The sequence below is a fragment of the Nyctibius grandis genome, chromosome 5, assembly GCF_013368605.1.
Source record: "Nyctibius grandis isolate bNycGra1 chromosome 5, bNycGra1.pri, whole genome shotgun sequence".
Taxonomy (NCBI): domain Eukaryota; kingdom Metazoa; phylum Chordata; class Aves; order Nyctibiiformes; family Nyctibiidae; genus Nyctibius; species Nyctibius grandis.
The window spans coordinates 21,401,621-21,426,979 of record NC_090662.1 but is presented as its reverse complement, the minus strand read 5'-3'; positions in this window follow the sequence as shown (position 1 = coordinate 21,426,979).

The following is a 25,359-nucleotide window of genomic DNA, read 5'->3' as shown; positions in this document are numbered from 1 at the left end:
TAAGTAGAAAACTTGCAGAGTCTAATGAAAGCTTCTCACATTAGCAGAAGGTAATGTATCTTTGTATGAAATTCTATCTGGTTCTCAACCCAACAAAATATACTGAGGCACATGGAAATCAAGGAGGTGATTGGTGACAGCCAACATGGCTTCACCAAGGGCAAATCACGCCTGACAAATCTGGTGGCCTTCTATGATGGGATTACAGCGCCAGTGGATAAGGGAAGAGAGACTGATGTCATCTACCTGGACTTGTGCAAAGCATTTGACACTGTCCCACATGACATCCTTGTCTCTAAATTGGAGAGACATGGACTTGACAGATGGACCACTCAGTGGATAAGGAATTGGCTGGATGGTCACACTCAAAGACTTGTGGTCAACAGCTCGATGTCCAAGTGGAGACCAGTGACGAGTGGCGTTCCTCAGGGGTTGTTATTGGGATTGGTCCTGTTTAACATCTTTGTCGGTGACATAGACAGTGGGATTGAGGGCTCCCTCAGCAAGTTTGCCAATGACACCAAGCTGTGAGGTGTGGTCGACATGCTGGAGGGAAGGGATGCCATCCAGAGGGACCTTGACAGGCTTCAGAAGTGGGACCGTGTGAACCACATGAAGTTCAACAAGGCCAATGGCAAGGTCCTGCACATGGGTCAGGGCAATCCCAAGCACAAATACAGGCTGGGCGGAGAATGGATTGAGAGCAGCCCTGAGGAGAAGGACTTGCGGGTGATGGTTGACGAGAAGCTCAACATGAGCTAGTAATGTGCACTTGCAGCCCAGAAGGCCAACCGTATACTGTGCTGCATCAAAAGCAGCGTGGCCAGCAGGTCGAGGGAGGTGATTCTGCCCCTTTACTCCGCTCTCGTGAGACCCCACCTGGAGTACTGTGTCCAGCTCTGGGGCCCCCAGCATAAGAAGGACATGGAGCTGTTGGAGCGAGTCCAGAGGAGGGCCACGAAGATGATCAGAGAGCTGGAGCACCTCTTCTATGAAGAGAGGCTGAGAGAGTTGGGGCTGTTCAGCCTGGAGAAGAGAAGTCTCCGGGGAGACTTTCTAGCAGCCTTCCAGTACCTGAAGAGGGCCTACAGGAAAGCGGGAGAGGGACTTTTTACAAGGGCAAGTAGTGACAGGAAGAGGGGGAATGGTTTTAAACTGAAAGAGGGTAGATTTAGATTAGATATTAGGAATAAATTCTTGACTGTGAGGGTAGTGAGATACTGGAACAGGTTTCCCAGAGAAGTTGTGGATGTTCCCTCCCTGGCAGTGTTTATGACCAGGTTGAATGGGGCTTTGAGCAATGTGGTCTAGTGGAAAGGTGTCCCTGCCCGTGGCAGGGGTGTTGGAACTAGATGATCTTTAAGGTCCCTTCCAACCAAAACCATTCCATGATTCTATGATTCTATGAACACTTTGCTCCTCACTTGTTACCTTGCACATTTAGCATTTCCTACCACGTCATTTCAATAAACTTTACTTTTCTTTCTTTCTTTTTCTTATGTCTCCAGCTGGCATTTAGCAGATTCATTAGGGTAATTTGTGTAAGACAAGTCTTCAGGGACTATTAAACATGGAAGCTACATCTATATTGGTAAGGAATCCTCTCCAGGAAATGAGCTGTGGCCTTCAGAACAAGTAATGCAGAGTAACTCCCATTCACACAGCTGAGGACTAGACATCACTTGAGTGGACTGATACATCCATACTGAATGTTCTCAGGCTCAGGTCTCTTCAAGGACGCAGTCAGTGCTCTATAGGCTTCAAGATAACTATTAATTTTTAGACAATTTTTTTCCTACCCTTCCCCAGCCCCCTGGGTTCAAGTACCAGAAATGATACAGCAAAGTTTGGAGTATGGGATGAGTACGTGGCATGAAAGAAAATAGAGCTGTGTGAGGTCACAGCACGCACTGGGACAGTACCATCATATACTAGAGGAAGGAAAAACTGGTGCAGTTTTGTCCATAAAGACTCTGAGGGGTAGTTCATGGAGTGAACTATCTCCAGAACATCAACCTGGATTTGTCTGAGAGGAAACTAGTTATTTCAATCAAAAAGATAGCCTGAGAGTGAGCAATTCTAAAAGCTAGGGCCTAGGGATGAATTCTGGTGCTACGTTATTTTCCAGGAGAGACATCAACTAAAACATCATTTCTTAATCTGGAAGACTCAAAGCTATTAATTTTCAGAGGTTGGCATAGCATGCTGGGGAAATACCGCTTTATCCTTACCTACGTCTTATAATGTTCTGTATGCATCTACTACCTCCACTTGTGAAAGACAGGACACTGGGTTAACAACACCACTTCTCTGTTGCAATATGACTGTCTTACAGACATTTAACAGCACTGCAGCACAAATCTCGGTACCTGAGACAAGGACTGAATAGAGCATGCAGGGGATCGTAAAATTCAGAGGATAACTGAGAAGACCTTGAATTATGATGCCGTCCCCCCTTTTTCATTTATTGTCCTGGTTTGGCCTAAACCAGGCCGATTTTCCTTTCAGTGATTTTTATTTTCAGCTAAGTCTCCTCTAAATAACTGCACTTTCTGAAACTAACTGCATGTTTTTGCAGACAGTGTCTGCTTCCAGGACTGATAACGCTCGACGTTTGTAGTTATCGCTGAGGCACCGGTAGGGATGTTGTGCAGTAAGGCTCTTGCTGTACTTTTTTCTTAGAGAAACCAAGGTCACCGCTGAATTCCTCACTGCTTACAAGTGAAAAGCTGAAGGGGGGGGTCGCAGCTGCAGGGGGGAGCAGACAGGGCAGGTGACCCAAAATTGACCAACGAGGGTATTCCATCCCATACATGTCATTCTCGGTATAAAGCGGGGGGATCACGAGGGTCTCGCCCTCTTGCTCGCTCTTGCTTTTTTCTGCTATGGCCGGTGTCCAAGGAGGACTCCGACTGTTTTCCTGCTGCCCCCGATCCTGATCTGTGCATCCCTGAATCCAGCTCTCGACCGTCGCTAGGCCCAGCCTGGGCCTTCCCGGAGCCTGCCCTGCAGTGCCGGTGGTGACGTTGCCGACATCGGGGGAGCTCGATCTTGGTTTTGTATATATATTTGTATATATTTGATTATTCCAATATTATTATTATACTCTTTTTCATTATTATAGGTTTATTAAAACTGTTTTAACTTTCCAACCCGTAAGTCTCTCTCCCTTTTCCCTTTCCCTTTCCCTTCGGGTGGGGGGGGGGAGGGTTAACAGAGAGCGTCTGCTGCAGGTTTAATCGCCAGCCCAGCTTTAAACCGTGACAGATTTTATTGGCGCCCAACGTGGGGCACGAGAGAAGCTCCAACAGGTTCCTCTGATAAGTCGAATCCCGGCTCCGGCGGGAGGAGACCCGGAGAGCTCAGCTGAGAGAGTATCAGATTTCTTCCTTTGAGATTTACGAGGGGTTGGAAATTAAAACAGATAGGGAAGATGCTGATGTCATTTTTGAATGCTGTGTTATCTCATCTGTTTATAAAGCCTTTTACAGAGTTAAGTGTAATGATACCTTACTTGCCGTGTGCACTGTTTGTTACTGTTTATGTGCAGTTTATCACTGCTGGGCACTGGTCAATGTGCATTGTTTTGTTATGGCGTTTCATACTGATTTATGTCGTGATAAACTGGGCTGTTACTATTCTGACCGCGGTAGCAGCGATTTTATCTGCGGACTCCGGGCGTCCTTTAGCTGATTGTGTTAATGATTACACTTCCAATTTTACTTTGGGAAATAGTACCTTCTCCTTTTCTGCCAAGCTGATTCCTCTAGATTTTGTGAAATTCGGATGGTGCTGTCTAGGTGGCATGTTTTTATTTTCGGTTGTCCTGAATGTGTTTCTGATGTGGGATAAGATTAAGTATCGGTGCAGGGACAGGTGTAGGTGTTATGCAGCCACCTCAGATCCTACAGTGTGTGCTGCGCTACAGCTCGCACCTCAGCTGCTACACCCCCCAAGATGGCCACTGCACCTACTCAGACTCTAACGAGTCTCAGCACTCCCACAACAGCCACTGCATCTACTCAGACCCCAGCATCTAACGAATCTGTACCAATTGCTCCTGTAACCAGGAAGAAATACCGAAAGAAATCAGCTCGTGAAGAGGAAGATGATGACTCAGAGCCTTCTAAGGCAGAGCCATCACATGACCAGGTGAGGGCCCTTCTCAGGCAGAGTCAGGGCCCGACACAGATGGGGGTTCCCTTGATCGTCATTTTAAAGCAGACCCATCACAGAAGAAAGGTCGTTCTAAAGCAGAACAATCACAGGAGGAGGACTCGGATGTAGAGATAACCTACCACTACTTATCCCTGAAGGACCTGAGAAATATAAGGAAAGATTTCAGCCGTTATGATGGTGAGCCAATTATTACCTGGCTGCTCCGATGCTGGGATAATGGGGCAGATAGCATGCAATTAGACGGCAGAGAAGCCAGACAGTTGGGATCCCTGTCCAGAGATGGTGGTATTGATAAGGCGCTTGCAAGAAAGTCAAACACTATCAGTCTCTGGAGGCGACTCTTGTCAGCTGTAAAGAGCAGGTATCCCTATAAAGATGATGTTATGAGCCACCTGAGCAAATGGACCACTATAGAAAAAGGTATTAACTACCTTAGACAACTAGCTGTGCAAGAGATCATTTATAGACACCCACGGGAAATTGTAGATCCTGTAGATCCTGATGAAGTGGAATGCAACCGATCCATGTTCCGGAAGGTTGTGAAGAATGCTCCACCGACATATACCCATACATTGTCAATATTAGTCTGGGGAGAAAATGCTATGGCACGACCTAGTGTGGATGAAATGGCTAACTGTATGCGACAGTATGAAGATAGTATTTCTTCCCCACTGCAGGCCCGTGTCTCGGCTGTGGAAAAACTGACAAAGGAAAACAAGGACTCATTTAAACAACTGTCAGACAAACTGTCCAGGATCGAGAATAAACTTGACTCTCTACCTACACAGGCACGCGTTGTAGCTGTTAAAAGAAAACGCCCTCCTACAGGACCAGCTCAAAGGAAACGGAACACATCACGAGGTATCCTGTGGTTTGCCCTGCGTGGTTATGGGGAAGACATGAACAGATGGCATGGACAACCTACCAGTACCCTACAGGCACGAGTACGTGAGTTGCAAGCTAAAAGAAATACCAGAGAGAATTTTTCTAGGAGGATGACTGCTCCAGTTACCAGTGAGCAGGACCCTAGTCAGGGTAGATGGGCCTCAAATTCCTTTTTCCAAAGTGTGAATAGGAGAAATGAAGGTCCAGTCCCTGTGAGCAGCACAAATCCATTTCTTGATTAGGGGGGCCCTGCCTCCAGCCAGGTGGAGGAAAGGGACAACCGAGTTTATTGGACTGTGTGGATTCGATGGCCTGGCACATCAAAACCACAAAGGTATCGAGCCTTGGTAGACACTGGTGCACAGTGCACCCTAATGCCATCGGATCATAAAGGGGCAGAACCTATCAGTATTTCAGGAGTAACAGGAGGATCTCAAGTGTTATCTGTATTGGAGGCCGAAGTGAGCCTAACTAAAAATGAATGGAAAAAGCACCCCATTGTGACTGGCCCAGATGCTCCGTGCATCCTTGGCATAGACTACCTCAAGAGAGGGTATTTTAAGGACCCAAAAGGGTACAGATGGGCCTTTGGTATAGCAGCTGTAGAGACTGAGGACATTAAACAGCTGTCTACCTTGCCTGGCCTCTCAGAGGATCCTTCTGTTGTGGGGTTGCTGAAGGTGGAAGAACAACAGGTGCCAATTGCTACTACCACGGTGCACCGACGACAATATCGCACCAATCGAGACTCCCTGATCCCCATTCATAAACTGATTAGACAATTAGAAAATCAAGGAGTGATTAGTAACACTCGCTCACCCTTTAATAGTCCTATATGGCCAGTGCGAAAGTCTGATGGAGAATGGAGATTAACTGTGGACTATCGTGGCCTAAATGAAGTTACGCCACCGCTGAGTGCTGCTGTGCCAGACATGCTAGAACTTCAATACGAACTGGAGTCAAAGGCAGCCAAGTGGTACGCCACCATAGACATAGCTAATGCATTTTTCTCTATTCCTTTGGCACCAAAGTGCAGGCCACAGTTTGCTTTTACCTGGAGAGGTATCCAGTACACCTGGAATCGACTGCCCCAGGGGTGGAAACACAGTCCTACTATTTGCCATGGACTGATCCAGACTGCACTAGAAAAGGGTGGAGCTCCAGAACATTTGCAATACATTGATGACATCATTGTGTGGGGTGATACAGCAGCAGAAGTTTTTGACAAAGGGGAGAAAATAATCCAAATTCTTCTGAAAGCTGGTTTTGCCATAAAAAGAGGCAAGGTCAAGGGACCTGCCCGGGAGATCCAATTTTTAGGGATTAAATGGCAAGATGGGCGTCGCCAGATCCCGATAGAGGTGATCAACAAAATAACAGCCATGTCCCCACCAACTAACAAAAAGGAAACACAAGCCTTCTTAGGCGTTGTGGGTTTCTGGAGAATGCATATTCCAGCTTACGGCCAGATTGTACGCCCTCTTTATCAAGTGACCAGAAAGAAGAATGATTTTCAGTGGGGCCCTGAACAACGACAGGCTTTTGAACAGATTAAACAAGAGATTGTGCATGCAGTAGCCCTTGGACCAGTCCGTACGGGACAAGATGTTAAAAATGTGCTCTACACCTCAGCTGGGGACAATGGTCCTACCTGGAGCCTCTGGCAGAAAGTACCAGGGGAGACTCGAGGTCGACCCCTAGGATTTTGGAGTCGAGGATACAAGGGTTCCGAGGCCAATTACACCCCAACTGAAAAAGAGATACTGGCAGCATATGAAGGAGTTAGAGCTGCTTCAGAGGTAATTGGTACTGAAGCACAACTTCTCCTGGCACCTCGATTACCAGTACTAGGCTGGATGTTCAAGGGTAAGGTTCCCACTACCCATCATGCAACTGATGCTACATGGAGTAAATGGATTGCATTAATTACACAGAGGGCTCGAATAGGAAACCCTAATCGCCCAGGAATCTTAGAAGTGATCATGGACTGGCCAGAAGGCAAAGACTTCGGAATGCCACCAGAAAAGGAGGTGACACGTGCTGAAGAAGCCCCACCATATAATGAACTACCAGAGGATGAGAAGCAGTATGCCCTGTTCACCGATGGATCCTGCCGTCTTGTAGGAAAGCATCGGAAGTGGAAAGCTGCTGTATGGAGTCCCATACGACGAGTCACGGAAGCCACAGAAGGACAAGGTGAATCAAGTCAATTTGCAGAGGTAAAAGCCATCCAGCTGGCTTTAGACATTGCTGAACGAGAAAAGTGGCCAAGGCTGTATCTTTATACTGACTCATGGATGGTGGCAAATGCCTTGTGGGGGTGGCTAAAGCAGTGGAAGCGAAGCAACTGGCAGCGTAAAGGTAAACCTATTTGGGCTGCTGAACTGTGGCAAGATATTGCTACTCGGCTAGAGAAACTAGTCGTGAAGGTACGTCATGTAGATGCCCACGTACCTAAAAGTCGGGCAACTGAGGAACATCGAAACAACCAACAAGCAGATCAGGCTGCTAAAGTGTTCCAAATAGATTTGGACTGGGAACATAAAGGTGAACTATTTTTAGCTCGGTGGGCTCATGACACTTCAGGTCATCAAGGAAGAGATGCAACATACAGATGGGCTCGTGACCGAGGGGTGGACTTAACTATGGACTCTATTGCACAGGTTATCCATGATTGTGAAACATGCGCCGCAATTAAGCAAGCCAAACGGTTAAAACCTTTGTGGTATGGGGGGCGGTGGTTGAAATATAAATATGGGGAGGCCTGGCAAATTGACTATATCACACTCCCTCAAACCCGCCAGGGTAAACGCTATGTGCTTACCATGGTGGAGGCGACCACCGGATGGCTGGAAACATACTCTGTGCCCCATGCCACTGCCCGGAACACTATTCTGGGCCTTGAAAAGCAAATCTTGTGGCGACACGGCACGCCAGAGAGAATTGAGTCGGACAATGGGACTCATTTCAAAAACAGTCTCATAGATAACTGGGCCAAAGAGCATGGCATTGAATGGGTATATCATATCCCCTATCATGCACCAGCATCTGGAAAAATTGAACGGTATAATGGGCTGTTAAAAACTACCCTAAAAGCAATGGGGGGTGGAACCTTTAAAAACTGGGATAAGCATTTGGCACAAGCTACCTGGCTAGTTAACACCAGAGGATCCATCAACCGAGCTGGCCCTGCTCAGTCAGACCTTTTACATACAGTAGAAGGGGATAAAGTCCCTGTGGTGCATGAAAGGAATCTGTTGGGAAAAACTGTCTGGGTTCTTCCTGCTACGGGCAAAGGTAAACCCATTCATGGGATTGCTTTTGCTCAAGGACCTGGATGTACTTGGTGGGTGATGCTGCAGGATGGTGGAGTCCGATGTGTCCCTGAAGGTGATCTGATCTTGGGTGAGAATACTTAATTCTGAACTGTATGATGTTAATTGCTGCATAATACTAACAGTGTTCATAAGTGTCTTTCAGGTTGAAGCAGTGGTGATGGGAATAGAGCTAGCTGCAAGTGGTGTCCAGTAACCTCCTCGAGACTGACATCTTTAACCTGCAACCCGTGGGCATGAACCGTGACAAAACTCATACCATGTCTCCTGCCCTGAGAGACTCCTAGCCAGATGGAAACCCACAATCCTGAACTAAATGAACTTGATAAACTTTTTTTTTCTGTATAGAAATGAATCATAAACTAATGTTATCTGTATATATTTTAAAATGAAAAGTTAGTGGTGATCTGAGTATGACGTGAATGGTATGGAATAAGGGGTGGAATGTCCTGGTTTGGCCTAAACCAGGCCGATTTTCCTTTCAGTGATTTTTATTTTCAGCTAAGTCTCCTCTAAATAACTGCACTTTCTGAAACTAACTGCATGTTTTTGCAGACAGTGTCTGCTTCCAGGACTGATAACGCTCGAAGTTTGTAGTTATCGCTGAGGCACCGGTAGGGATGTTGTGCAGTAAGGCTCTTGCTGTACTTTTTTCTTAGAGAAACCAAGGTCACCGCTGAATTCCTCACTGTTTACAAGTGAAAAGCTGAAGGGGGGGGTCGCAGCTGCAGGGGGGAGCAGACAGGGCAGGTGACCCAAAATTGACCAACGAGGGTATTCCATCCCATACATGTCATTCTCGGTATAAAGCGGGGGGATCACGAGGGTCTCGCCCTCTTGCTCGCTCTTGCTTTTTTCTGCTATGGCCGGTGTCCAAGGAGGACTCCGACTGTTTTCCTGCTGCCCCCGATCCTGATCTGTGCATCCCTGAATCCAGCTCTCGACCGTCGCTAGGCCCAGCCTGGGCCTTCCCGGAGCCTGCCCTGCAGTGCCGGTGGTGACGTTGCCGACATCGGGGGAGCTCGATCTTGGTTTTGTATATATATTTGTATATATTTGATTATTCCAATATTATTATTATACTCTTTTTCATTATTATAGGTTTATTAAAACTGTTTTAACTTTCCAACCCGTAAGTCTCTCTCCCTTTTCCCTTTCCCTTTCCCTTCAGGTGGGGGAGGGGAGGGTTAACAGAGAGCGTCTGCTGCAGGTTTAATCGCCAGCCCAGCTTTAAACCGTGACATTTATAAAGGAAAATCTGAAGAATTATATTCAATAAGAGATTATAATCAATAGCTGATGCTCAAGAATGCACAAAAGACTAAAAATTATTTTAACAATTACTGTTTGGCACATATAGTACAATACATGCTGCCATACTACCTTTTCTTTTATTCAATTTGATTGCAGAAATGAGTTAAAGCTATTCAAGTGGATCAAATCATTGGAGAGAATTGTTAAAAAAGGAGAATAGTGAACAAAAAGAGGCCAGTAGGGTGAGTTGCATAGCTATTCTTTACCCCGAAACACCTTTGGTGCTTAGATATCACCTACATCAAATTACGCACACTTGAAAGTAATGATGTCATTAATCTTTCCTTTATTCTTGGCTATGCAAGACATTAGTTAGAAGTATTACATTTGTTCATAGACTGATTAGTAGCTATTTGCAAGGGGCAATTCATGACTGCTATGCAGTTCTTTTAACTTTTTAATTGTATATATATAATCAAGTCTCTAGAAGTCCTCTATAATTCACAATAGGTGTTGTACTTTCATCTCAGTTGTAGCTGTATAAGTCCCCCTTGAATTTTTGTAAATATAACTTGATTTCTGTTTCAAATACATTTTTTAACTCATACTCTTTAAGTCTGGTTTCTCTTAGAGCTAAAGACTGTTTTAATTTTAGGGATTATTTCTATAGCAGGCAGCTGTTTTATCCCTATAGTTTCTCTAAGTTGAAAGAGGAATGACTTGAAAAAGTCCTCTCTAGCAACACAGTTCCTTTCATAAATTCTAACAGACATAAAGCAACTGATTCTCACCTTCCCTTCCACCAAAAAAACCCACACAAAACAAATTAGCTTGGAAAAAGTTCTTTGTTTCCTGTACCAATTTTGCTCATCAGTGTTTCACGGAATCAGAATTTTGAGATTTTGAAACATATTCAAACATTTCACAAAACCAATAGAGCAATGGAGCATGTTCCCTCTTTCATGGCAAGTGATAGTTTTCTCTTAGCATGTCTGACTCTAAAGACACAAAGTACTAGCATTAAGAGTATTCTGCCTCACTTCCTGCTTCTGTTGAAAACTAAAGATAAATTACTTGTTAAAAGTGTAACAAATATATGGACCTTCTGAATTTTGTCTGGTAACAGCAGATAGTTTGCTTTTCTTCTTCAGATATGTGTTAGAGAAAAACAGAAAGGTCAGAAGTTGTCAAATGACTGCTAGGTACTACTGTAAAACAGCTATTATTTAATAAAGGAAGAGATAGAGCCTAATAGATAGAACCCAGATTTCAGTATTGAAGCTGACAAACTTCAAAATCATCTTCAGTTTTCTTACTTCATAATGAATGCTGAAGTTTTTTCACAAACTTGACCTTCAAGAAAGTTTCTGTAGCAGGGTGAGCAGGAAGAGAGGAAAAATTTTGTTTGGAAACTTACTTCAAATTAAGTGAAGCAAAGTTCTCTCACAGCAAAAATGAAAAATCTAGCTGTTTGACTTCAGCATGCAACAGGGTTTAAGGGACATAAGAAGAAGAAGGTACTTTCTTTTCCTTCCTTTTTGAGAAAAGGCTTTTATTATTTTTGGTGGAACTAACAGAAACAGTCAGCATGCGGCAAATTCAAATTCTATGATAAATGTATGCCAAAAACTTACTTTTGCATAAGCCTCTTCAGAGTTCTGTTTCATTTTGCACATTCCTGCTAGCATAGTACTTGAACTCAATGACAAGCTAACCTTATGTCTTCCTGTAGGTACACAGGAATATTCTTGTGATCAGGGGCTCCTTTTTTTCCAGTTTCCTACCTAACTACCTACCTCATATAAGGTACACAACTCCTGTGTCTGGGCCTCATTGTGATCGTGTCTTTTCACCTTAGGCCTTTTAACCATTTGCTAAAGTTCTTCAAGAATTTATGTCTCTTTATAATATGAGCAAGTTAATGAGATAATTACCATATCTGGGCTTTCAAATCGTGATGTCAAGGGTGTTCATCAGCATTTCCTGGCAATAGATGTTATATATATTATATATATATTAAAAATATATAGTTTGTTTATTCATTTATTTATGTAAGTATCCATAAAAACATATATACATGTTTAAATAACAATGAAATGAGTTGCTGGCTTATAGAGAAGTAGATCTGGCTTAGGTTTTGTTATTTTCAGTTATTGGATGGAAAGGTGGAACACAAAATATATGTGACTAGATTATGTATTTTTTTGTTCCAACACAGAGAAATTGTTAGGTAGTTCTAATGTTTAGCGTTTGTTATGAAGTATTCAGTTATAACTACCTTATGAGCTTGGTAGCTGTTCTTTGAAAAAACACTCAAATTCTAAAAGAGAGATAAGGATCTGATATTAAATGTACACATCTACACGCATTGTAGATAAAACTACTAACTGGTATATGCTTGTTTTCTTATGTTTTCAGGCAAATAAAATTAAAGGAATAACTCATATGTTAACATGAAGCCTGATAATCCTTTGGGTAAGGTAAGAAAAGTGTCCATAGGAATACGATGAAAATCCCTCTGTATCATTAACAGATATATTAATAGCATGAGAGGAAACAGCTTCAAGTTGCACCAGGGAAGGTTTAGATTGGATATCAGGAAAAATTTCTTTACTGAAAGTGTTATCAAGCATTGTAACAGACTGCCCAGGGAAGTGGTTGAGTCACCATCCCTGAAGGTATTTAAAAGATGTGTAGATGTGGTGCTTAGGGACATGGTTTAGTGGTGGACTTGGCAGTGTTAGGTTAATGGTTGGACTCAATGATCTTAAAGATCTTTTCCAACCTAAATTATCCTATAATTCTATGAAATTGTCTTGACAACCTTAGGCTCATCTCTTCCACTAAGTGGCAACTACTCCCAGGGTTAAATAATTTTGAACTGATAACAAACCATTTCAACTCTGAATAAACAGAACACATATATATATATATAAAATTGATTTCATTTATATATGTATATATAAATGAAATGTGTATGCATGTGTATATACATATAAATGAAATAATTTTTTTTTCATATATGCACCAAACTTCTGTGATATGTTTAGAATCTACACATTTGTGTATTATAACATTATGAAATACAAATTCAAAGCAGACTTCCACATGTGAATAAGCCAACAGATGGCAAGAATCCTCTAAGGCAGTCTGTATGCCAGAACATAAATACTGCTGCAGTAAAACTAACCACGAGAGGAAACTAAAGCCTGTAGATGATGTATCATTAAGCAAAATAGCGTAAGAATTCTGGACCCTCAGCTTGGCTGATTTAGTGAATCTCACCCTGTCACAAGTTATTGTCAAGTTTTCTTTTCTAAAGCACAGAAAAAAGATTCTTAATTTTAACGACTGAGATATATTTGCAGAGAATGGTGTGCAGAGACATTATGTTTGTCCTTACTAGGAACAAGAATTATGTAAAGCTCTGGATGTCTGAAAAATATTCTGTGATAGCACTGGACTAGAAGTTCTGTAAATAAAAGCATAGGTAATGATTGCAAGACTTATTCCAAAACATGGGTACAGCTTTCTGCCAGCACCCATCTTGGGTAGCACAGATAAAAGATTTACTTGGTATGTACTACCTTATACTTCTTGACTTCTAGCCTGAAACTGGGATCTTAACTGATCTTAATCAGTTGATGGTGTAACTCACAGATATATGACGTAGTCTTCTGGAAGGATAATTTTATTCATATCTTGCTATTTTCTGCTCACTACACTCTGTTAACCAACAACTCATACATCGTCTCCCAGAAGTCAAACTATGCAGTTAAATACTTGGCCTAAGGTAATTGAAACAGAGATGGAAGTCGAAGTGTCTTATTTAAGACACTTTATGTCTTTTAAAGAACTGTACGAAAGTTCTTATAGGAACAGTAAATAAAGAAGTTATCATTATATGCTTCCCAAAACCCACCTTCAGTTGCACCTCAGCCTCAAAGATGACAAGTCAGATACTCTTGGAGATGCTCAATACTTGCACTGCATGTTCCACATCATCTCAGGAGTGAAACTCTTTAAAAAATCAGTTGCATCTTTGTAAGCATTGAGCAAATAAAAATTGCTGTTTGCTTCAATATGATTTTATTAAACAATGAAGTTCAAGTTAGGCAACTCACATGGCATAATTCCCTACTGTTCTGTATGACTGACCCAGCAGATCTGTCTGCATGAAGGGCTAATAAATCTGCCTGAATAAACATTGGTTCTTTGCCTATAGTTTTAAGCAAAACCTCACTATATCATCTCAAAGGCAGGATATATGATTCTCCTATTTTGCTCCACTTACAGGAATTCTTAGGCCTAAGCATATTTTGACCATACCTGGATGTATAGTACATATTGAATAATTGGTTACAGTTATTCCTGGCTTTGATAAAAAAAAAAAGATACTTATTAATATCTAACTGAAATCAGACTACTATACTCAGCTTAAAGTAAATCAATAGGCCTTTCCATTTAAGCCAAAGCATGGGAAGGTTTCACTATGAGGATATATACTGTTAAAGAGATGTTTCCTTGACAAAAGATGCATTGATGTCTAGAAGTTTTTGTTTGTGTTGCCTTAAACAGAAAAATCAGGTGTTTTTAACTCTAGCAGCACTTCGTATTTTTATTCTATTTTACTTTTCTTTCAACATACACTTAACACATTGTCGCTACTGCTGATGGCTCTTTTGTGTAAAAAACACTTATGTATAATACAAAAATTTCAAAAGAAGAGAGAGAAATAGATAAGACTTTCTTGGAAATATACCTATAACCCTCTAGGCAAGGCATATAAAAAAATGTACTCCCAGTGGATGTGATATGTTAACACACTCACTTTCTCTGCCTGAACATTTTTAGGTAATCCCTCTGAAAATTTGATTGCTGGCTGGTTTGATAGCAAATACAATCTGCCACACTTTTGTGTGAGTTATGCACAGCTGTGTATATAAGCTTCCATAAAATAACCCATATGCTAATTGCATGGATTGCAGAAGGCTGTACTGGCACAGGAAAGAAAATAAAGGAGTAGTAAAGATTTTTTTTTTTCTTGACACTCTCCCTTTGCTGTATTCTCTCATGTGTCTCGTAAATCTAAAGTGAAAGGCATTGGTGACTAAAATTTGGTACACTATAATCAGCCACCACTTTGTCACTCTTCAGTCCCTCTAGTACTCTGATGGCATGTCTGTAGGTTTTCCAGCAATGAGACTATTTCACTTCCATCTCTCAGTGGCTCCCCCATTTACAGTTTCAAGTGCTAAAGATGCAGCAAAATGTTGTTACTATGGTTACACAAAAATAATTTTTGAAAAACACAGTTGCCTTTTTTTTTCCCCAATCTTTTCAAGAACATCAGCCCAAAGCTTGTCACTCACTTCTGAGGACCAGTGTGGAAGAAGAGTAGCAGTACTTGCTTAGAACTTCTCAGTGTGGTCCTACTTACACCAACTGCTAGAAAACAACCTTCTGTAGGATCATATCAACCCAGGTGAATTAACAGGCTTGTTCTTCCAATTTGTAATCATTCACAGCTCCCCAATTAGCTGCTATCTGTTTCTCTCCATCCAGCCACACAACAGCTACTCATAGCCTATTCACGAGGGAAAGCAAGACTTTTCTGGGCAAAAACAAGTCTATTAAAAACGTTTTAATTGATCTACAGGAATGTATTACTAAAGATTTCCTTTGTATATTTAATTCATTCAAAAAGAACTTTGGGAAAAAGAGAAGACATGAGCGGGACAAAAAAAAAAAGGAGATATAAGTAGAAAATTAAATGCTTTTGTGAAACAGCAATGCTGCTCTGACAAAAACAAAAGGCAGAGAGCTAAATGCAGAGACCATTGGAGAGAGGTTTGAAGAGCTGTCTTGTACCAAAATCAATCAATGAAACATAATAGAGAGGCACCTTTGAAAAAAGAGTAGAGCATTCCAGTCTGGAGGAAAGTAAGCAGAAGAAACTGATTTGCTGAAGCATGCTTTCCTGGTTCACATTCACCGCTACAAGACATTAAAAAAAAAAGAAAACAAAACACACACACAAAAAAAAACCAAACAAAAAAACCACAAACCAAAACAATCCAACCAAAAAACCCCAGTAACTATGTTATTACCACAACAGGTAGTAATCTTTTCCAACAGGTTTCTGTTTTCCACTGTGTCTTCTGGAAATAGAAAAATATACTTTTAATGTGATTACTTTTAAATTTTATTTACTGTTACCTAAGCACAATAAAGTTTATTAGATTTTTTTGTTCCAGTTCAGTAATACAGTAAGCTAAAAAAAAAAACCAAATTAATTGCAGAATCAGTGCAACTCATTTATGAAATCAGTTAACCAGTTATAAGTGCAACTACATTATAAAATGAAAATACAAGAATATTGATATTACTGTACAGGATATATTTATATCTATAGTGTTTGTGTAACTTTAACAGACACTTAAAAAAAAAATCAATATTTCTATGTATTGTTTACCAGTTTTACAAAATTGCATAGCAAATGGGTATTATCCACTTTTTCACATTAGAGAAAATGTATGAATATACACTCACATCTACATACACACCCATGTGAACATATGTATATATACATATATATACACACATACGTATTTATATACAAATCCATATCTTCAGAGATATATTTCTTATGATGCATTTACACAAGCAGTGGCTGAAAGCAGAGCCCTGACAACCAAGTTACTGTTTCATTAAATGAAGTTAAGTTTGATTTTTGTGTTTATACTCAGAAATGTTAATATTCAGAACATTAATTATAAACCACAAATTATCTGAGCACAGTACAGAATCAAATCCAGAAAAATTCAAATCGGATCTGTTTTCTGTTAGACCATTCAAGGCATCGGTCATCCACTTACTCAAGTCTGTGTCAAAGCTCACAGTACCTTTAGCATTGTAAGGTCAAAGATTTGGTCTGTCTAAAAAAGGGAAAGAAAACCTCGCAGTGAGTTATAAGAAAGCAGCAGAAAAATACGATAGCTGAGGTAAGCTTTAAACACTCACTAAAAAAATAATGGTTAGGTAATTAAGTAGGGAAAAATAATTAACTGTAATTGAATTCAGAATAATTTACTTCGGATAATACCAGATATAATTAATAGTCACTATTTTAATTCTTCAATTTGTTATTGATTTGGGACATTTCACCTTGTAGTAGGAACCTAAGCATTATTTTATAAAAAGAAAATGTGTACATATATATACATACACTTACACACACATACGTATTTAAATAGAAAATAAACTGCAAACAGTCACTTCAGCTGCCCTGTAGAAAATGACCTAAAATATACAGCGGAAGATGTAGCATGGTTCATAATGTCAAAGCACACTCAGAAATCCAGGTCTATTTGCAAGAAAAATCAGGGAGATTTGAAAACTACAAGACAGATTTTACAGACCTGATGGAAAATTGTCTGATGTCAGAGGAAGGATTCCGAAGTAGTTAGATGCAGTGAAAGGATTGAATTACATTCTGGTTTCCAAATGTTCATCTGGGTTGTTTATCCATTGCATTTCCAGTGGATTATAGTGCTTCAGTTGTCTGGACCAGGCATGGCAAGAATTTTTCTCACACACAACAAATTGCCAAAAAGTCTGTGTAGATAAAATCTCAAACTTCAAATACTTTAGTATAAATTATTACAATTATAAAAATCAACTATTATCAATACATTTATGAAAATTGACTTAATTCTATTTGCTTTCCCAGTGTATATAATCTGGTTTTTAGATTTTCCTGTGTCATCTGGCTTCCAAATGTAATTATTTGAGAGCTCTGGAAATGGATTTGGAACCTTATAAAAACATAAGATTATCATCTGTTCTAGTTTTGCTTGTAGCCAGATATATTACAACATTAGCTTCCCAGCTGAAAGGTAATAAAAATATTTAAGTGTACATATAAGTTACTGAAAATAATGTTTAATTATAAATTTGGTGCTGCAAATGAATAAAGATCTCTATAGAAAATTAAAATGGCTTAGTGCCAATGTCAAAGTGGTTCTATCCATATTTTAGGCAGAGTTAACTTATTTGTGAAAGTTGTAATTTTTCCCTGTATGTAAATGTGTTGAGAAGTGTTCTCTTAAGTGTATTCTCCCAAAGAAAGAAATTCGGGATATTGCATATTTTTCAGTGTTTGGCACATCCCTGGATTTTAAAACTGATTCTTTATGTAAATGACAAGTGTCAGAAAGATCAGAGCTGCAATGTCCAAGTCTCAAGAGGACTCATTAAATTGAGACAGCTTATAATCTTGTCCTTGATGTTCATGCACAAGTATCATTCTGTCAGTATCCCTGGAAGTACATTCCTCTTCATAGAACATCCAGGTGCACAGACTGCGTAGGTTGCATGCAGGATTAGCTGTAGTAAAAAAGGAAGCAACGTGTGACTTAGAATTAAAGCCTGATCTTCCATCACAAGCAACGTTGTGACAGTGTTAGTACTATAATTGACTTGACTTTTCTGTTGCATGTAATAACTTTGCAGGTTTAATATCTTTCCTAACCAAAGTGCCACAGAGATGAAACACGGTTGAGTGTTGGATGGTTTGTTTGGTTTGGGGTTTGTTTTTTGGAGGCTTTTCAATCCAGAAGGTGTTGCATTGTCTATTTCACGTAGTTTAAACCAAGTCAGGATCAAAGCGGTTTATTGATTTCTTAATGACATTTGTGTAATGGCCAATCTATAGAATCAGGATCTACGTCAACAGATAAACTACAATACTAGACAGTTACAAAATGTTAATAAACACCTTAATTTTCTAAAGTATCCTTCTATAACTAATTTCCAAACCCTCTAATCGCATACACAAACCCTTGCCCTCCTTGGCTGCACGGACCACGCTCTCCCCAGCCGCTCCGGGCCGTGCGTGTGCCCCCCCCGGCACGCCCCGGGCGGAGGCGGCCGCCCCGCGGTGAGGCAGCCCCGGCGCTGCCGGGCGCGCACCGGGGCGAGTCCCTGCCCGCGGGGGGGCAGCGCCCCGGGGCGCCCCGGGGGAGGCAGCGCTGCCCGGCCCGAGAGGAGCGGGCAGCACCCACCCACCTGCCCGCCCCGTGTCCCCCCCCACCCGCCCGGGGATCTGCTCCCCGTTACAGATCTTCATGTTTCTCCTATATTGCTTCTCAAGGCGACCCTTTCTTTGTTTCAGAGGCTCTTGGCAATCCCCCGGTTAACTGCTTAATCTAGTTGATGGTCATCTTTGTCTTTAACATGACCAGTTTTGGGGAAGATGCCCTTCCTGACAGCCTGGTGTATTTGATTCATTCAGTGTCTACACCCATATTCTTGTATTGAAGAATGTTGTTACACAGATCTTTTGCCAAGGGTGAGTCATGAAAGCTACCACCAATGTGTATACATAAATACATATGTGTGTGAGCGTATCTATACACGTATATTTTTGCAGAAGACATTTTCTATTTTTTTATCTATGCACACAGGCACGTACATGATATACTTATCTTTTGTCACCATCTTTCCATCCTTCCCCAAAGTACTTTTTCACTTTTAACCTTCAAACTATTAACTACTCCTCTCTAGCCCTTATTCCAGTAATTTTAACTAAACTGTTGTTATTTTCTCTTATCAGGCTTAGAGCAAAATTGTTTTGATTTACTTATTGCCATAAAATTATCAAAGCACTGTCATCTAAAACAGAGAATGATGTTAACATGTCAAACTAGTCAAGCAGTGTACACGCAAATGTGTGAAAAAGACACTGGTGCAAGGCTGTATGAAGATTGATACAATAATATCATTAGACACCAGTGAAGGGGAAGACCTCATACAGCTGTTTGCTGGGGATTCAAGATGTGATAAACATGTCTGCAAGAATAATTTCTAACTTTTATTTTAGCTTGCAAAATTACAGTTGCTTCAGCAAGGTGTTGCAAACTCATTATGTCACCGAAATCGGGAATAAAACCTCTTAACACCAATGTAGCATTAAGAAGCAGGCACACTTTTATTGCAGCTGGGCGGCACAAGAGGTAGCCCTCCAAAACGCGCGTGCCGCGTCAGTAGTTCATTTCATATTTATATGGCAAGTTAATTACATATTCATCATGTATCCAAGGACGCCTATACATATTCATAACCTATCCCGAAAAAGGTGGTCCTTATTATAATGAGTTCTGGGAATTCATTTCCATAGTCTCCGCCTTTAACTCCTCCCGGTTGTGCACGCGCAGTTTCCTCTGGTGGTTGTGGGCCGGGGTCTGTGACATGAAGGCCGTATGTCTTCCTCGCTGTGCACTTTTCACCTTTCCTTCCTGCGCAGGCGTGGTAGCATCTTGGCTCTCTAACATGTTATAACTCGTTTGTCCAGTAAGTATCTCTATTGTATTAAACTAGTGTCCATGACGGTCTCTAACAGCACAAAAAAGTCCAGCATCTTACCTAGTGGGGTTTCTATGGCTACCTTCTTCAAACCTAACAGTGCCTATGGTTACCTGTTTCATACTTAACAATCCTTTAACTAGGTTACAAACCTAATACAGAACACAAACTTATCATTTTGTGATTAAATTTTCATTTGATTTTTAAGTATTGGTAACAATTACTGATACAATCTCTGGCACACTGCTGTAGTTCTGAAGCATAAAATGTCCCTTTTTTCCCTCCATCATCCTTCTGCTTTTCTCAGTGTCTCCTCCATTTCCTGGTTTTAATAGCTTTGTTGGTAGCATTACCTTATCTCTTGTACCATCTCATTCTCCCCACTCTGTCTGTTGTAATATATTAATTAAAAACAAACAAATCCAATACTCCCTCCCTACTAAAAATGATGATTTCCCTGCATTTTGACAGCCATTAACTCTCATAACTTAAATTCTGTGCTTTGTCCTTCTATATTCTTCTTTGTATGGGATTTTACACCGTGTGTTCAGTGAGTCAGGAACCAGGTCTAAGGATTGGTGGAACACTCATACATAAGGATTTACCCTGGCCTCTGACGAATAGAGCAGAGGGACACAAATGCGTTATCCTCCTTCCACCAACAACAGAGAGTCTGCGAAGCCAAGTAGTTGTGACTGCATTATATGCTCTGGAAAATGTATAGTTTCAGGTCCCACATTTCCATTTGAAATTTGTGGAAATAAATACTCACATGATACTGGATATTAAATTAATCTGGTGCAGCACAGACATGCCAGGCTCACTTGGCTACCTGTACTCTGCCTTTGACTTCAAAAGGCATAGAAAAATCTAATACATCCAGACTGTCATGGAATCTATCAATTCTGTGCCACATGTGCAAGGGAGCTTGCATAAACAAAGTGTTCTGATATTAAATGTGATGAATTCCAATGTAACTGTTTTTCCTGCTTTGAAAGACGAATGGCTATTAAAAAGAAGCTGCAAATGACCTAACAAATGATAAACAATAAAAGGCAGTTTGTAAAGCATGGTTTTAAAATTAAAAATATAAAAATGGCATAAAAATAAGTGAATGAAATTAAAAAGTGTAAAGTATTGAAATTTGCTAATATTATTTAAATTTGAAATTGGCAAAAAAAGTGATTGAAAATAAATCCTCAAGTACTGATTGTCATGGCCTGAAACATTTTTTGTCTTTTTTATTTTCTCTCTAGAAGCCTGGGACACTTGTAGCACCTCACTTTGTTTTCTGATAAAATACAGCTCAAGATCACAAAGATTTAATTATTCTAATTCTGAAAATAAGAAAGTGTATGATGCACAAGAATACTTCTGAAATAAACTGTTTTATTCTAATTGCTTCATATCACAGAATCACAGAATCACAGAATCAGCCAGGTTGGAAGAGACCTCAGGATCATCGAGTCCAACCGCTGCCCTGACACCACCCTGTCAACTAGACCATGGCACTAAGTGCCATGTCCAGTCTTTTCTTAAACACATCCAGAGATGGTGACTCCACCACCTCCCTCGGCAGCCCATTCCAATGTCTAATAACCCTTTCTGAAAAGAAATTCTTCCTAATGTCCAACCTGAACCTCCCCTGGCGAAGCTTGAGGCTGTGTCCTCTTGTCCTATCGCTAGTTGCCCGGGAGAAGAGGCCAACTCCCACTTCACTACAACCTCCCTTCAGGTAGGTGTAGACTGCAATAAGGTCACCTCTGAGCCTCCTCTTCTCCAGGCTAAACAACCCCAGCTCCCTCAGCCATTCCTCATAGGTCAGACCCTCCAGATCCTTCACCAGCTTGGTCACCCTCCTCTGGACTTGCTCCAACACCTCAACATCTTTCTTGAAGTGCGGGGCCCAGAACTGAACACAGTACTCAAGATGCGGCCTCACCAGTGCCGAGTACAGAGGGACGATCACTTCCCTCGACCGGCTGGCTACACTATTCTTAAGAGTGGCCAGGATGCCATTGGCCTTCTTGGCCACCTGGGCACACTGCTGGCTCAGGTTTAGCCGGCTGTCGATCAGCACCCCCAGGTCTCTTTCCACCGGGCCGCTTTCTAACCACTCTTCCCCCAGCCTGTAGAGCTGCATGAGCTTGTTGTGGCCAAAGTGTAAGACCCGGCACTTGTTCTTGTTGAACCTCATGCCGTTGGTCTCGGCCCATCTATCTAACCTGTCCAAATCCTTCTGAAAGGCCTTCCTACCCTCCAGCAGATCGACAAGCAGATCGACACTGCCACCCATCTTGGTGTCATCTGCAAATTTACTGAGGGTGCACTCAATCCCTACGTCTAGATCATCTATAAAGATATTGAACAGCATCGGCCACAGAACTGCGCCCTGGGGAACACCGCTAGTGACCGGCCGCCAGCTGGACTTTGCCCCATTCACCACCACTCTCTGGGCTCGGCCATCCAGCCAGTTTTTAACCCATTGAAGAGTCCACCCATCCAAGCCCCAGGCAGCCAGCTTGTCTAGGAGGATGCTGTGGAGACAGTGTCGAATGCCTTACTGAAGTCTAGATAGACGACATCCACAGCCCTGCCCTCATCTACTAAGCGGGTCACTTTGTCATAGAAGGAGACCAGGTTGGTCGAGCAGGACCTGCCTTTCATGAATCCATGTTGGCTGGCCCCGATGCCCCGATTGTCCTGCATGTGCCGTGTAATGGCACTCAGGATGATATGTTCCATCACCTTGCCTGTCACTGAGGTCAGGCTGACAGGCCTATAGTTCCCTGGATCGTCCTTCTGACCCTTCTTGTAGATGGGCATTACATTTGCTAATTTCCAGTCAGCTGGAACTTCTCCAGTTAACCAGGACTGCCGGTAGATAATAGAGAGTGGTTTGGCAAGTTCATTTGCCAGTTTCTTCATTACTCTGGGGTGAATCCCATCCGGGCCCATAGCCTTGTGGGTGTCCAACTGGCACAGCAGGTCACTAACCGTCTCCTTCTGGATCCTGGGAGGTTCACACAGCCCCCCGTCCCTAACTTCAGGCTCTGGGGGCCGAGTCTCCTGAGGACAACCGGTCTTGACATTAAAGACCAAGGCAAAGAAGGCATTGAGCACCTCTGCCTTTTCCTCATCCCCTGACACTACACTACCCTCCTCATTCAGCAAGTGGTGGAGGCTCTCCTTGACCCTCCTTTTGCTGTTGATGTATTTGTAAAAGCTTTTTTTGTTGTCTTTGACTGTAGCAGCCAAATCGAGCTCTAATTGAGCTTTGGCCCTTCTAATCTTCTCCCTACACGACCTGGCAACATCCCTATAGACCTCCCAAGTTACCCGACCCTTCTTCCAGAGCAAGTAGGCTCTCTTTTTTTCCTTAAGTTCTAGTCTAAGTTCCCTGTTTAACCAGGCCGGTCTTTTAGCAACTGAGCAAAATTTTTAAGTTTCTATCAAGGGCCTCTGAAAGCGCCATACAATAACAACTTTGGATTTATATCTTCAGACAAATTGCTTCATATAGGAGAAAACCTAAAAAATCAGGTTAAAATTGAGGAGCTACTATAATGTAATAGGTCAAAAAAATGCAAACTGCTTTCAATTTTTACAGTTATTTGAACCTTGAAACTCTGACATTAACCTGTTCATATTGGACATGTTTTGGCAGTTTTAACAAATATAAAATAATAAAATAAGAATTGAATATTTTGTTTCCAAGCAGAGCTGGGAGAGAAGAGGTTTTTCCCTTCCGATGAAAATATTTTCCTCATTTTGAGTGTTGCACATTGCACATGGACACTTAAGACATGATCAGCTATATGTCCACATGGGATACAGAGACAAAATTTTCATGTTCCTGGGCTGAATTGATCATTGAAGAGATTTGAATTCATTGAACTGAAATAACTTGAATTTCCTCTTTCCGTCACTCTCTGGGACTATTTCTCTTTAATTAATTACTGAATGCCCAGACTTCCCAAATATTATTCTCTTTCACTTTCTGTCTATCCGCATTCCTTGTTCTGTTTTTGAAAAGAGCCATTTTGGTGTTTTGGTGTGGTAGGGGTTTTTAAATATTAAAACGGCCAGTATGGTGGGTAGATTGGTACGTAATAGGAAATCCTGCCAACAAAGTGATTAAGAGGAAGAAATGGAGAGCAGACACCTGGAGAAATAGAATGCTGATAGAGGAAGAAAGAGGCATTTTATGCTTCAGAACTACAGCAATATGTATTAGAGACGACATAAGTAATGAGCTTCCCTAGTTGAACTGTCTCCCACCCTATGTATTTATAGACGTGGTTTCCATTTTAATGGATCAATATTTTCCCACAAAAATCAACTTCCCTGAAAAATGGCCAGCTGCATGTTTCCTGTCTACGTCTGTTCATAGCGGGTTTTTTTTCTTCCTGGAAGTCTTAGACAAATACATTGGAAAACAGTTGTATGTTTCCAAGCACCATGATACACAATCTAGAGTAACTAAGAAAGATTTGCCCTTTTTTTTTTTAACAGATATTCAATAAATAATAGTCAGAAAAATATTCTCTGACAAAAATGAATGAATTAAATAGTTACAGAAAAGTCTCGAGATCTTTAAAAAAGGGATATATAAATGTAGATTACTAGCTTGGAGTTTCATCTCCTAGAAGACATTATGCGTGTGTGGCAAAAGTGAGAAAATGGCTGTAAAACATTGATATTTTGCTGTGCTATAATCTTTACCTATGCTCTGTATTTGGTTTACAAAGGCATAAACATAAAGAACTGAAGGCTTAAAGTCCTTAAGTTTTACTTCGATGTCTAAATGTAACTCACTGCTTCCTCTGCATTGTGCTAGGGACTGGATGAGCCCTGAGCTGAATTAAGCTCAAGAGAGATCACACATGAATGGGTAACACTTTCTTCCCCTAGCCTTTCTGCATATATTGCACCATGACCAGCTCAGCTTGTTTTGGAGCTCTAAATCTACCTATAAGCGCACTGATCTGGGATCTAGGGACATCACTGTATTTTTTCTGAATGGCTTTGTACTGTCATGGAAAGCTCTGAATTATAACAATTGAAGAAATAATTATTCACATCCTTTGAATATATATGAGTAGTATTCAGGTTTTATTACTGCTACACATATTCCCTGGGACCAAATTAGTAATCAGAGTTCCTTAAAATGTAAATAAACATAAATCCTAACACAAAAGAATGGCATACTCTCCAATCCCTCCTCTCCGAAATTTTCCACATAATCATTTGGCCATTTTTCAAAGTACACAGTATTTCAACTCCAAACACCTACAATGGGTTGGAGGGTGTGGGGATGGAAGAAAGTGAGGCAAAAATA